Below are 13,099 nucleotides of genomic sequence, written 5' to 3' on the forward strand. Positions count from 1 at the left end.
ACTGCTACAACTACTTCATTCATAAATGTCATTTAAGCTGAAAATGTACCAGAAACAGATACTTTATTTTGAGTTAAATGACAAGCTAAGTTTTTAATCAAAAAAAAAAAAACTTTTATTATTTTTACAATATTAAGTGTAAGTTTTTAAACATTGGCAAATGTCATTTAAATTGAAAGCAAACTGTTTACTATAATTTGCCTAATTATTTAGTACTTCTAATATTGAAAAAAAGTCTTAACTTTTTTTTTCTCTATTACTTAAAGTACATTATAAAAGTATAGAAAGAAACTTTATAAAGTGTAAATGCTAAAAAAACATTTGTTTCAACTTTTAAACAAGTTCATTATATTTATTTTAAAGAAAACCGATGATCATACTTTTAAAATCATAAATCAAACTCGTTATCCAATTAAATTTTTCGAAAATTTTAATATAAGCAAATATTTTGAAGTTGTACTGAATAAGTTTAGAATTATCTTTTTAAGTTTAAAATTTTGTAACCTCTTTTAACTTTTCTTCAGTTGTTAGTACTTAATAAGTAAACTTCGACATTAAAACGGTTTTATTCAACATAAAAAACAAAACTAAAATTGAACACCCTTCTCTTTACATTTCCCTATTAAAACTGAATTGTTTTTATTCTAATATATGTTTCAATTAGTTTTTTTAAGCTAACTTGTAGTTTTAAAAGAAGCCTATGAAATTGACAAAGCTACTTAAAAGCTCTCATTTTAAAACTTTTTTAGTTAGTAACTGCTTTTACATTTAATGATTTCAAACTATGTTAGCTAGACTTCGTTTTGACACTTTAGATAGTCTTTATTTTTAAATTTTTTGTACTTTAAAATGTTGAATGTATGATATACAAAATTAATACTTAAATTCATACTGAAATTAAATTTAATTTTACAATAAATTTATGAAAAAAACTGACGTTTTTTAATTAATATTTATTTAAAACTACATTTTAATGAAAACATTGATTTGATTATTAAAATATTAATTTAGTAACAAGCTTTTAAAGCGTTTTTTTAAATTTAGCTTCTTAAAATCTATTAAATTTATAAGTTTTGAGTTTAAATAAGCACTAGTTTATGAAAGAAACTTTACTAATATTGTTCACCATCAAAACTTATTTCATAACGAACCTGGTCAAAATTACTACTCGTTTATCTTTATTTAGATATATTAAATTTACATAGAATAGTATCTGCATATTTTGTATAGCTTTATTGTAGTCAAGTTTTACAAAAAGTGCTGAGTATTAACAAAAATTTAGTTGATTTAATAGTAATAATAACTAACATTATAATACATTATATAAAAAAAATTATATAAATTAAATACAATTTAATAGTACTACATTTTTGTTGTTTAAAGTCTTAAAAAACTGAATAAAGTCAATGTTTTGAGCATGCGTAAAAATTTTTTAAATTCAAAATGTTACATTTTTGCTTTCTATATAAATGTTAAAATCTACCTCAGTATTTATATATTTTTTCAAACGTATATTAATTGTTTTGTCGATTAGCTTTTCACAAAATACTTACTTGTACAAAATATTTTCACTTTAAAAAAAACTAACTTTTTTTTTATAAATAGTATACAGAAGTGTATTTAAATGTTTTCAATAATAAATACATTACTAAAAATATATAACAGAGTGCATTTCATTTTGTTTAAATTTGTTTAAGTACTTTCAAATAGGACTCGTCAGAAATTGTTTCCTACTGGATTGCAATGAATACAAATTAAAATAAAATTATACTACAGTTTAAAGTTTTAAGATATAAAATGACGTAATAATCAAAAGTTTAAAATTAAATAAGTTCTAATGCTAAACAAATTTGGTATACTAATAAAACTCGGTAGAATTAAAACATTCTAAATAAAGAAGCGATAAAAAATTTTTAAATTAAAACTATGCTTAAAAATAATAAATAAAATTTTTTTATCGCTTCTTTAATTAGAATGTTTTAATTCTACCGAGTTTTATTAGTATACCAAATTTGTTTAGCATTAGAACTTATTTAATTTTAAACTTTTGATTATTACGTCATTTTATATCTTAAAACTTTAAACTGTAGTATAATTTTATTTCAATTTGTATTCATTGCAATCCAGTAGGAAACAATTTCTGACGAGTCCTATTTGAAAGTACTTAAATAAATTTAAACAAAATGAAATGCACTCTGTTATATATTTTTAGTAAGTTATGCACCGGAAAAAAGCTGTTCAAATAAATACATTATAAGACGTTTTGTTTCGTAAACTTGTGAATATATGTTATTTGCATCATACTTTATCGGTTATATATACAAAAGTTTAACACTTAATTTATACTAATATTTTTTTTTTTGATTATAAAGCTAAATTATTTTTAAATAAAATGGAAATCAAGCCAAAACATAAAGTTACAAAGATCAAGTTTAACAAAAGTTATACACTGTTCTAACAAAACTTTATAAATTTCATACACTCAGTAAAGCTGCTTTAACATAATTTCAAAGATAAATTATCAGCTATTGATATATTAAAGGATGTAATTGCTTAACTTTCGGATGTTTGACAGCACCATTTTATTCAGGTGAGATGTTTATTTTACTTCGAATAGTTTTGTTATTTAAATCCTTTAAGTTAAAAAGCTAACAACTTTGTTTGCTTTGTATTAGCAACGTATTAATACGTGCTATTGTTCAGTTTGTTACTTGAACCTAGTAAAGATAGGTTTATTCGTGCTTTTGCCTCGAGTTAATTTGATTTTTATTGTGAAACTACTTTAACCAAGTTTAAATTTATTTCTTTATAACAGGTAATTTACTAGCTGATTGCTTTTAGTGCACGATTTAATTTAGTTTTCACCGTAATTAGACTGCAAACATCAAAGTTATCAAGCTGAAAACGCATGTATTTATATTAAAGCAATAAACCCATTGCAAACTTTATGTGGACTAAATATGCAAAAGGTATTAAAAGTCAACATTAAAAGCACTTAACGTTCGGTGTGCTTTGAATTTGTTAATGTTAATCTTCCGACTCAATATACAGCCGCGCGCCGAGATAACACAGTGATCGCATTTGATAACGAAACATGTTAGCATTAAATTTAATAAATATACACACAAATGTGTATCAGAAACGCACATGTTTTATTGAAACACATCAAGCTCATCATTTCACCCTGCTAAGCAAGTTATCGAAAGCAGATATTGTTCCGATGCGAATCTAATCTTCTTCATCTTTTTTATTGCTGAGATCAAAGCGATGGTGAGATGCTGTGATTAAAAGCTTAATCGCGGGAGGGGATCTCGAATAAAAACACAGTTTCGCCGGACTTCTGAAACATTTTGCTTGTTTACACAAATTGACAAATTGAAAGGTGATGAAGAACTTCAATGGCTTTTTTGCTCAAACATTTCATGCCCACCTTTAATAAGAAAAGAGAGGTGATTTGGCTAACGAGTTAATTTTCGATGAGAGTCTTTCGCCTAACGACTTGCGGTGTGACCAATCGCTTCAAGTGTTGTGTACACGAGTTGTAGAATCAAAACAAAACAAAGAAAAAAATGTGTGCTTTTGAACAAGCTTTTTAAATCCTGTCAAAATTATATTAAGCTTACATCAAAGTTTATACGCAAAAGCTAAAGTTAAGTTTCTTAGTTTCATTTTTAAAAATACACAAGAAAATTTACAAAAGCAAATTTGCTTTAATTGTTTGTTTATTAAATAGTATTTAATGTTTCATGTATATATATATATATTCGTCTCGCTATACTATGATTTCTCATATTGTTCGTTTCTCTGTGTGAATAGGAACATTAAATTCAAAAGCCATTTTCCATAATGCCTATCTCCACTGGTATCTTTTGGTGAAAATCATTAGACGAAATTAGCCGACGTGTAAAAATAAATAACACGGTTTTTATCAATAACATTGAAATGATACGCTTATTTATTCTGCCGTGAGTGTTCAGCGGTCGACAAATGCGCTGCAGAACGGATATTTTTAGAAGCCTGTGGCCTCAGAATAAACAAATTTAAATGTTAGCGGTACGAATAACATGCACAGAAATTACCTATAACCGTTCGATTTTTTCTTCCCAGATTAGCAACTGAACTTCATTCTTAAGAAAGTAGATTATTGTTGAAATTAAGCTGCTTATCGTATTTCGATATTGATCACGAAACTTACCTCTAAGGTAATAACATGAAAATCATTAAGATTAGGTTGTCCCGGCGTTAAGAAATAACTTTTGTTGCTTTATTTATAGACGTGAATATTTTTGGTATCAAGTTATTTAATTTGAGTATATCATGATTGTTTTATTGCCATTAGAAAGTACTTTGCTAAAATTATAAATACTCTGCATAAAAAACTGAAAAAAAAATTGAAAACTTTGTTTTATAAAGTTTAAGAAATTTATCTATAGCTTAAAGTTATTATAGTTTGTTATTAAATTGTTTTAATGTTAAAATAATGACTTCAACGTATTTTTGTTTTTTACAAACTGTTTTAAATATAATCTTGTATAGTTTTTAAATTTGTTTTCAAACATAATCTTTGCAGATTAGTATGCTTAACTAAAAGCGTTAATCGTTTGAAGTGAAAAGAACAGTTTAATTGATCTAAACAACAGTATAATGAATCATCGCTTTTCAAATAAATCCTGTTAATTGCTACGATAAACTTTATTAGTAATGACATCTTAAGTCAAACATTAAAACAAAACAGATTAAAGTAGAAGCTATTTATAATATCCTGTTGATGAATAGAACTTATATAAAAATAAAAGTATAATAAGCTTTGTAAATACAAATTTATCTTTAAAACTAGATTCGTTTTTACAGTGGCTTATTGCTAACGTTAAGTCGGGTCAATTTTTATTATGTATTGTTTGTTATTTGTTGTCTGTTTTAATAAGTAAAAAATTATTACTTATCAAAAAAATATTTAACGTATACGTTGATTTGTACATACAATTTAAAAAAAAACTGAAACTGTTTAAAAAAAGTAGCTTAAACAAAAAAAATCTTTTTTATTATGAATAAGTAGAAAATTAAAGTCAAATAAGTTCACCTTTATTTCGACTGTTATACCTTAAAGTTAGTTTGAATTTTTAGTTAATTTATTATTCAAAACTATGTTAAAATCTTAAAACTAGTTTTAAAACCAGTAAATTTACAATATTAGTACTTTTATGACTTGTTCTAGATTTATTTAAAATATTTGTTCACCAATATTTAAAATAAAATATTTCAATAGAGACTTTAATATCTAATACAATAGCAAAGAATTTTGTTAAATAATTTATACACTTAGTAGAAACAGTTAAAAACGAATATTAGTTTACTTTTTCAGTGCAAAAATGTTTCAAAAACAAAAACAAAACTAAGATGTTCTATAACATGGCTTTCTTTAAAAATATCTCTGTTAAGATATTTTAAGTTAAATTTTAAAAGTTTGAAAAGTATTTTATTTTTTCACAACTACTTTAAACTTATTTTTGAAAACTTATAGATCCTTCCAACTATAAGCTCGATGTGATCTTATCAAAAAGGTTTTTGTGTGTTTAGTTGTCATAGCGGCTACTTAAAAGCGAACATTTGCTATCGCATCGCAAAACTGATTTTTTAAACTTAAATTACAATTTCTAACAAGCGTTGAACAGGCGGATTCGAACTTTTATAATTAAACAATTATTTTGTTGCTTTGGTAGTTGTTTTTTATGTAAAATTCTTTGTGATAGAAAAGTTTAAAAACGGTTTTTTACCTACATATTTTTTAAAGTTTATGTAATTTGTTTGTTATTATGTCAATTTGTTTTTAACAGATGTTAATTAAATTTTATAAATTAATTAAAAATTTGAAAACTTTACTTTTTTTATTATTAAACATTATTAATATTTTTTTGTTAGTTTCAATTGTCACTTTTTATTTTGCATTACTTTTTGTTTAAACATTTATTTTATTGCACTTATACGTAACATTTTGTTATCTAAAACAGTCTATATAATTTTTTTTTTGAATTTTAACTTAAAACCTTTACTTTTAAGACGAACTTTTATACTTTAATCTAAAAGTAATAACATTTTTATCTTGCTAAAACATTTATAGTTTAGCGTTTGATAAATACAATTCAACGTATATAAAACTTAAGTCACAGTTTGTAAGTTATAATTTTAAGTAAACTAGCTTTTAAACACTTGTTTTTTTATCCTCATTTTTACATAACTTTTTATAAAGACTATACAAAACTGTTTATTTTAGTTTTTGTAGTTTTAGTAAAAGAACATGCGGTTTCTTAATTATACTAATACTTCTATTGTTTTTATGGCTTCAGTTAATGAAACAAGTCATTTGTAATCTTTTACATGATATTTTAATTTAAAAAAAAGTTTAAGGGTAAAACTACTTTTTTTTTTCATTTAGCTGTAATACAAAAGAATTAAGTATTTTTTAATTAAACTTTTTAACTTAAAAAAAACTACACAAAAAACAACAAAAAATTAACACACTTTTAAACGTAAAGTTTTTTAATAGGATATATATATATATAAAGCCTAAAGTCATACTCATATAGTTTTTACAATTTCTCAGCTAAAGATTAAAATCTCGTTTTGTTAAAGCTACTTTAAAAATTATAATTATAATATCTTAAAACACAATATATATATATATAAAATAAGGTTAATGTTCAAACTTAAACACCTTCTACTGAGCCCACTTGAAGGGCTTTTAAATAATTTATTGAAATGGCGATTTTAAAAATCCTGGTACATATGTTTCATAAAGCTTTAATTTTTTATAAAGCTTTAATCATCAGCCAGTTATATATATATATATGTACATACATATACAAAAATAACAGAAATTCTTCGGTATCGTAATCAGCTCTTAAAACTTAAAACAAAATTCTTTAAAAAAACTGTTAAATCTTCTATTAAAGTTATAAAAAATAAAACTTTTAGTCTTTATATTAACGTTCTAGCTACTTTATTTATAAGTTGTAAATACTAAAGACCAGTGTAAGTAAAGATTTGTAGTGTTATTGAATAATAATAGTAATAAAAAAGAATTAAGTAAAAATTTATATCCACTTATTTTATGCGATACTTTTTTATAATTGATGTTCTTGATATATTGATTTGAAGTTGTTCATTCAGTTTAGCATTTTACAGTTTAAAAAACGGTTGATTTTCATTTTATTTCCAGTCTGAACTGTTTCTGTAAAAGTTATATGTGATTAATTACATGGTCCATTTGAATTAAATGATAACTACATGTTTTATTGATAGTCACAGTCAATTTACAAAAGCTCTAATCATTCAATTACCCTAACACCGTATTAAAATAATTTACAAACAAGGGACTAGTAAAATACCAACACAATATTTATCTTGCACCATTTAAGCTAAGGTAAAAAAAAAACAATATTTTTAAGCTTGTCAAGTCTAAGCCAAAGCCTTCTTAACTGATTTTGTTTTTTAAAACTAATTAGAGCTTTTTCCAACCAGTTTAGTTTCAGAATTAGAGCAAAATGGCGTTACACGATTTGCTCAAGAAACTCTCGCGGGACGATCAATCTTCACAAGTGAAAAGGGGGCACAATGGACCAACAAAAACTGGCGCCCGCATTTTCATGCCTGAAAATTTCGACAGACAAAAAGGCGCCTGCGCACCCGCTGAGTTGTGAGCAACGAGTGGTTTTTATATTAGATTGATTTCAAATTTATTTGGTATTAAAAAAAGTGTTAAACGCGGAGTCTTGCGTATTTTTTTAAATCTTCTTAGCGTCTAATGAACGTATCAATTAGTACAGCTTTTCATTGGGATATTGACAAAAAAATATAGTAAGAAAAACTCTGTTGATATTTTAGTTTTTTTTTTAAGCACATTAAACAAATTAAAAAAAAAACAGTGTTCTTCATAAATATTATTAAACGTTTTATTTAAATTTGCCAGTGTGAGCTGAATAGTTGGTAACTTTTGTTGTATATGTACTTAATAAAAGGTACTGAAGTATCTCAAGAATCTAATATATTTTATTTTTGTTTTTTAAGGTGACTTAGAAGGATTTTACGTTTATTCTTCGTTAAACACCACTTAAGATCTTACAAAGTCATTTAGTTCTATTGAATTAAGACGAAAAAATGTAGTATTTTTAAAGGTTTTTCTTTTATTATAATAAAAACTATTGTTTATTAAACGATAACAGTAAGCGCTTAAAATACTTGGTCATGGGACTTGGTGTACAAAAGAACCTTTCAGTTATCGAATATATAATAATATATATTTTAAAATTATTTTGTTGTTTTTTAATAGTAAACGATAAGCGTAATGAAAATAATTAAAATAAAGGAAAACTTTCGTTTTTAAATCAATTACATAAATTCAGCTTGAACTTTTTTCAAGTAAAGTTTTAACCGTTATGTTTGATTTCTCTTATCAGATATACTATCTGCATGTTAATCTTTTGTAATTATACATATTTTTTTTATGTCATAACTTTTAATCCTATTAACCGTGAGCATTAAATTATGTCATTTATGTTTTTTTCTGTAAAACAACTTTTTGGATTTCTTAACTTTCTACACTTTAATTTATCTGGAATTTTCAAAGCTAAAGCATTGTTCATACTAGATTATAAAAAATATATAAAATTTGCTAATTTTTTTTGTTTTCGAATATTCAAAATATTTTTATTTTCAATGTTAACTGAGGTCATGGGTAGTCTATACTCTTTACAAATATCTTAACAAAGACATTCACAAGTGGGTAAAAGCATAAACACATCATTTTGGAGTATTTTAGATTTAGATTTTTTTAAATTCTTTTAGGTCAGAGAAACAAACTTAAAAAAAAATAGTCATTTCATTTAGTGGTCGACAGTGCAAAGATTTTTAAATTTTTCATATATGTACTCTAAATTTGATGCACCCAAAATTTGACTAGTACAAACAATTAGTTTATTTTTGTACAAAAAAAATTAACAACTAACTGAACAATATAAAAAATGAAAAAAAAGGTTAAAAAGTAGTAAACTTAAAAGCTTTGGTTAAAAAAAAGTTAACAATAAATGAGTTTTTACAGTAAAATAAACATAAAAACACCATTGAAATATTTTAAACAGAACCAGTAAGTTTAATTTTCTATCAAAGCTATTCAATTCTAATCATTTTAACTACTTATGTTTGTTTATTTCTCTCATATTTATTTCACTGCACATAAGCTCTATTTAGGACATTTAAACTGTTTTTATGTGTTTTAAAAACAAGCTCATTTAAAGGCAGTGTTAATATCTGTTTGTGTTTTAGTTTGCTGTTTTTTAAATTAATTTATCTATGTAAGTTATTGCCATCTTTATATTTATTTAAATTGTTTAAATTTTTAAAATAAACAACTAAAAAGTTAATTAAAAACATGTCTAATTTTTTTCAAGGAATGCAAAAGTATAGTTTTATATTTTGCAATCTAGTTTTACATAAAATTAAAAAATCAACATTTTTAACTTGGAACCATTTATAAATAGCTTGTAAATAATCAAACTGTAGAATAAGGCATATTTAGCTATTGGTGTGATAGTAAACTTATAGCTAAACGTAAACTAATAGAAAAAACATAATCTTAAAATCTAAAAACAGCTGTGCTCGGAAAACAACAAAAAGTTTGGAGCTTTCAATCTGCCTCTAAAAATGCGCTGAGATGTGCAAAAAATTCACATAGTTTTTTGTTGTTGTTGTTTTAGTATAAAAAAATAACAAGGATTAAATCAGTTTAAAACTGTTTACTTCAGAACAAAACAAATTATTTAAAATTGGTTATGAAAATCATAGCTTTATCTATTTGATAAAAAGTACGTTTTTGATCAACGGTAGAAACATATAGAGTTGTTATAAACTAAAATTCAGTTACTGTATTTTATTCAAAAAGCATGTGAGAGATTATTTAATGTTTAAATAGGTTTTATAAAATTCTTGAACCTTTCTTAAGGAAGTTTACAGTATTTAACAAGATTAGTCTTATGTTGTTAACGGTAATATAATTAAAGAATTTAATGTAAGAATTTTATACAAGATATTGGTAGCTAAACATTTTTTAAATTAAGTTTTCTTAAATAAATAAGTTTTTAGTAGTGCATCTAACTAACTAATCATATGTAAGGGTGTTTAATTTATAAAAAAGTCACAGAGTTTATTTAAATTTTTTGTCCTTAGCGAACTGAACAACAAAAAAGTTACTGATTTAAACGTGAAGCACAATAGAACTATATATTCTCTGCATCGCAATCAGATGCAAAACTACTCCTAGTTTTTCAAGAGATAATTCTGTATTAAGTTAGTTAATTAATTTTCAAGATAAGCACATAAATAATTTTATAGTGTAACAAAGTTTTAATTAAACCTAGCCAGATTTAACATTGAATTTTAAGTTTTTGTTCCAAATCTGAACCATGTTTACAAGTTTGAAAGACCGTGCAGTAAAAACCAAGCAAACTAAAATGCTGATAATACGTATGTGGTTAAATAAAAAGTTGACGCTTTCGGATGCTTATTCAATAAATCTACTACTGAAAATTGACGACAATTAAAAGTAAAGTCCTATAAATTTACAAGCTCGCAGACTACTTATCTGTTGACAGTAACTTGACAAGTTTTATTTTAACCAAAATTAATAAACCAATTTTTATGTTTCTTAAAACAAACTGTTTGTGCAAATTCTTTGCAGCATTAACAAAACGATGTAGAGAATTTATAGACTCAAGTATAATATTTTAACTTCTTCTACACAAACTTGAAGCATTTTGCATATAAAGCAGTTTTGAATGCTCAAAAGTTCATGGGTAGAACTTTTTAACTCGGCTTCCTGAAATACTTTTCCTTTGACAAGATTCTATTTTTTTAAAGAGATGGGTTCAAACTACAACAGAGTGTGTATAAACATATATTAAATTAATTAAAACAAACCTAAGTTGGTTTTGTAACAGATAGATGAAGAGCTTAAGTTTGAAATTATTTTAAATGAGGCAAACATGACCTTAAAGAATGGAAAAAAAACTGACATGATTTTAAAAAATACTTAGATGTCGCCAGGCTCACTCTACTGATGCAATCCGAGATCTCTTAAATGAGGTTTCTACTGAATAAAAAAATGCATTTAGTTGTGCTAATGTAATAAATTTTATAAAAATAAGACTACAATTAAAAGGTTTTACCAATGCGGATGAGGTAATAAGTTTAGTGTTGCTATGAAAGTTTCAGAACACAAAAAAGTAAAAAGTGTTTAGTCTAGGCCCTTTCATGAGTAGATCAAATAAGACCTACATTCTTAAAACTACTTAATTATGCTAATAAAGTAAGTGTTGTATATATTTTTAACAGTATATAAAAAAATGTTCTATCTTATTTTTATGCTGATCGCTTTGCGTGAATCAATTAAAAAAAAAACCTAAAATTTGTTTATCTTAAAGTTTTGTGAAGTTCATTGAAGTTTTTTTTTTAAATTGTTATTATTATAACTTTAAAATAATATACTATACGATTGATATTAATTCATGAAAAAAAAATCCAACACCAAAGAGTATACTCAGATTGACTTGAACTCATGGAATACTGTAAGCATTGTTTTATAAAACAAGCACAACTAATATTCTTTTAATCAAAAATATACATTTTGTAACAGTTAGCGTACTTTTCATTTCAAGACCAAATTTATGGTTGTGAATCAAGATTAATTTACAACCCTTAAAATACCTTAAAGCTAAGTTTTAAGTACGGTTATAAACACGATATATTGAAAAATATCTTTTATTAAACATGTTTTGATTATTATTGAACAGTACTTTTTTATGAGTATATTTTAGTAGTTAGTGTAATAAGAAATTGTAAAAACTTTTTTTAGATTAGGTGTATGTTGTAGAAATAATTATATGAATTTGTCGCTATTGAATGTCTTATCGAAACTCACAACCTTGATACAAGTATAAGCTGTTCCAGTACCTTGTTAATTACCTTGAAAGAAAGTAAAAAGGTAAAAAACCAAACTCTTTGCTGCTTAAAAATTTTGTTTAATCCAATTACTTTTGTTTTAAATTGTTAGTAGTGTTAATAGTCTTTCTTATATTCTTTGAAAACTCAAGTGGTATACTTCTAAAATTAAAACAGTTACTCATATATACATATATATATAAACGCACTATAACTACTTTATTCAAGACAAGTTTTTTGAACTGGGAGGAATAACGTTGCTCAAAAAAAAAGAAAAAAACTAGCAACTTAGTTTGGTCTGTCAGGCCTGGCAGAAAAAAATACCATTAGAAGCAGAGCTAACATATTATCTTCCAGGTCTAATTTTACTGCCAATCATATAAACGAAATCACCTTATATTTTCTAATTCTTACTTAATTATTTAAGCTTTTTTGTAATAGTTTATTTGAAAATTTTTATTTTAAAATTTACTACTTTTTTTTTGTAAAAACACTTCAATTTTCAAACATATTTAGGTGGCGACGATAAACACAGAAGAGCATCTGTGGAGTACTACTGACCAGATTTAAACAAATAAAAGAAGTTTCTAGCTCCAATGCTCTTCCTGAGAATCACTCACTTGCATTATAGATGACCGTCAATACATAGTAGGATAGTTAGCCGAAAATAAATGGTTTTCTAAGTCATTAACTAACTGTTGTTTTTTGCACATACAGCATATTGGAAGATGAGAAGAAAACGTTTGTTGAGTGTATATGAAGATATGATCTGATTACCAAGAGTTGGCACCTCTTCACCAAAATGAACTTTACTTATCATCTGGGTATTGCTTGCGGGTGATTAAATGCAGATTTAGTTGATACAGTTATTTTGAACTTATCTTCTCAAGCACTATATTGTCATAAATGAACTGAATATATTTTATATATTAAGTTCTAAAACATACTCCAAATACTGTATTTTATTCTTAAGTTCAAGTTGTCTACAATTTTTTTTCGCTAACTATAAATTTTTAAACCTTCTTGATAAAAAACCTATACTATGTAAAATTTCTAGAATTAACTTTTATAACTTGTAATCTTTCTCTTCATGCTTCTTTTTTATTTTAAA

This window comes from Thalia democratica, chromosome 3, assembly GCF_965202585.1.
Source record: "Thalia democratica chromosome 3, ktThaDemo2.hap1.1, whole genome shotgun sequence".
NCBI lineage: Eukaryota > Metazoa > Chordata > Thaliacea > Salpida > Salpidae > Thalia > Thalia democratica.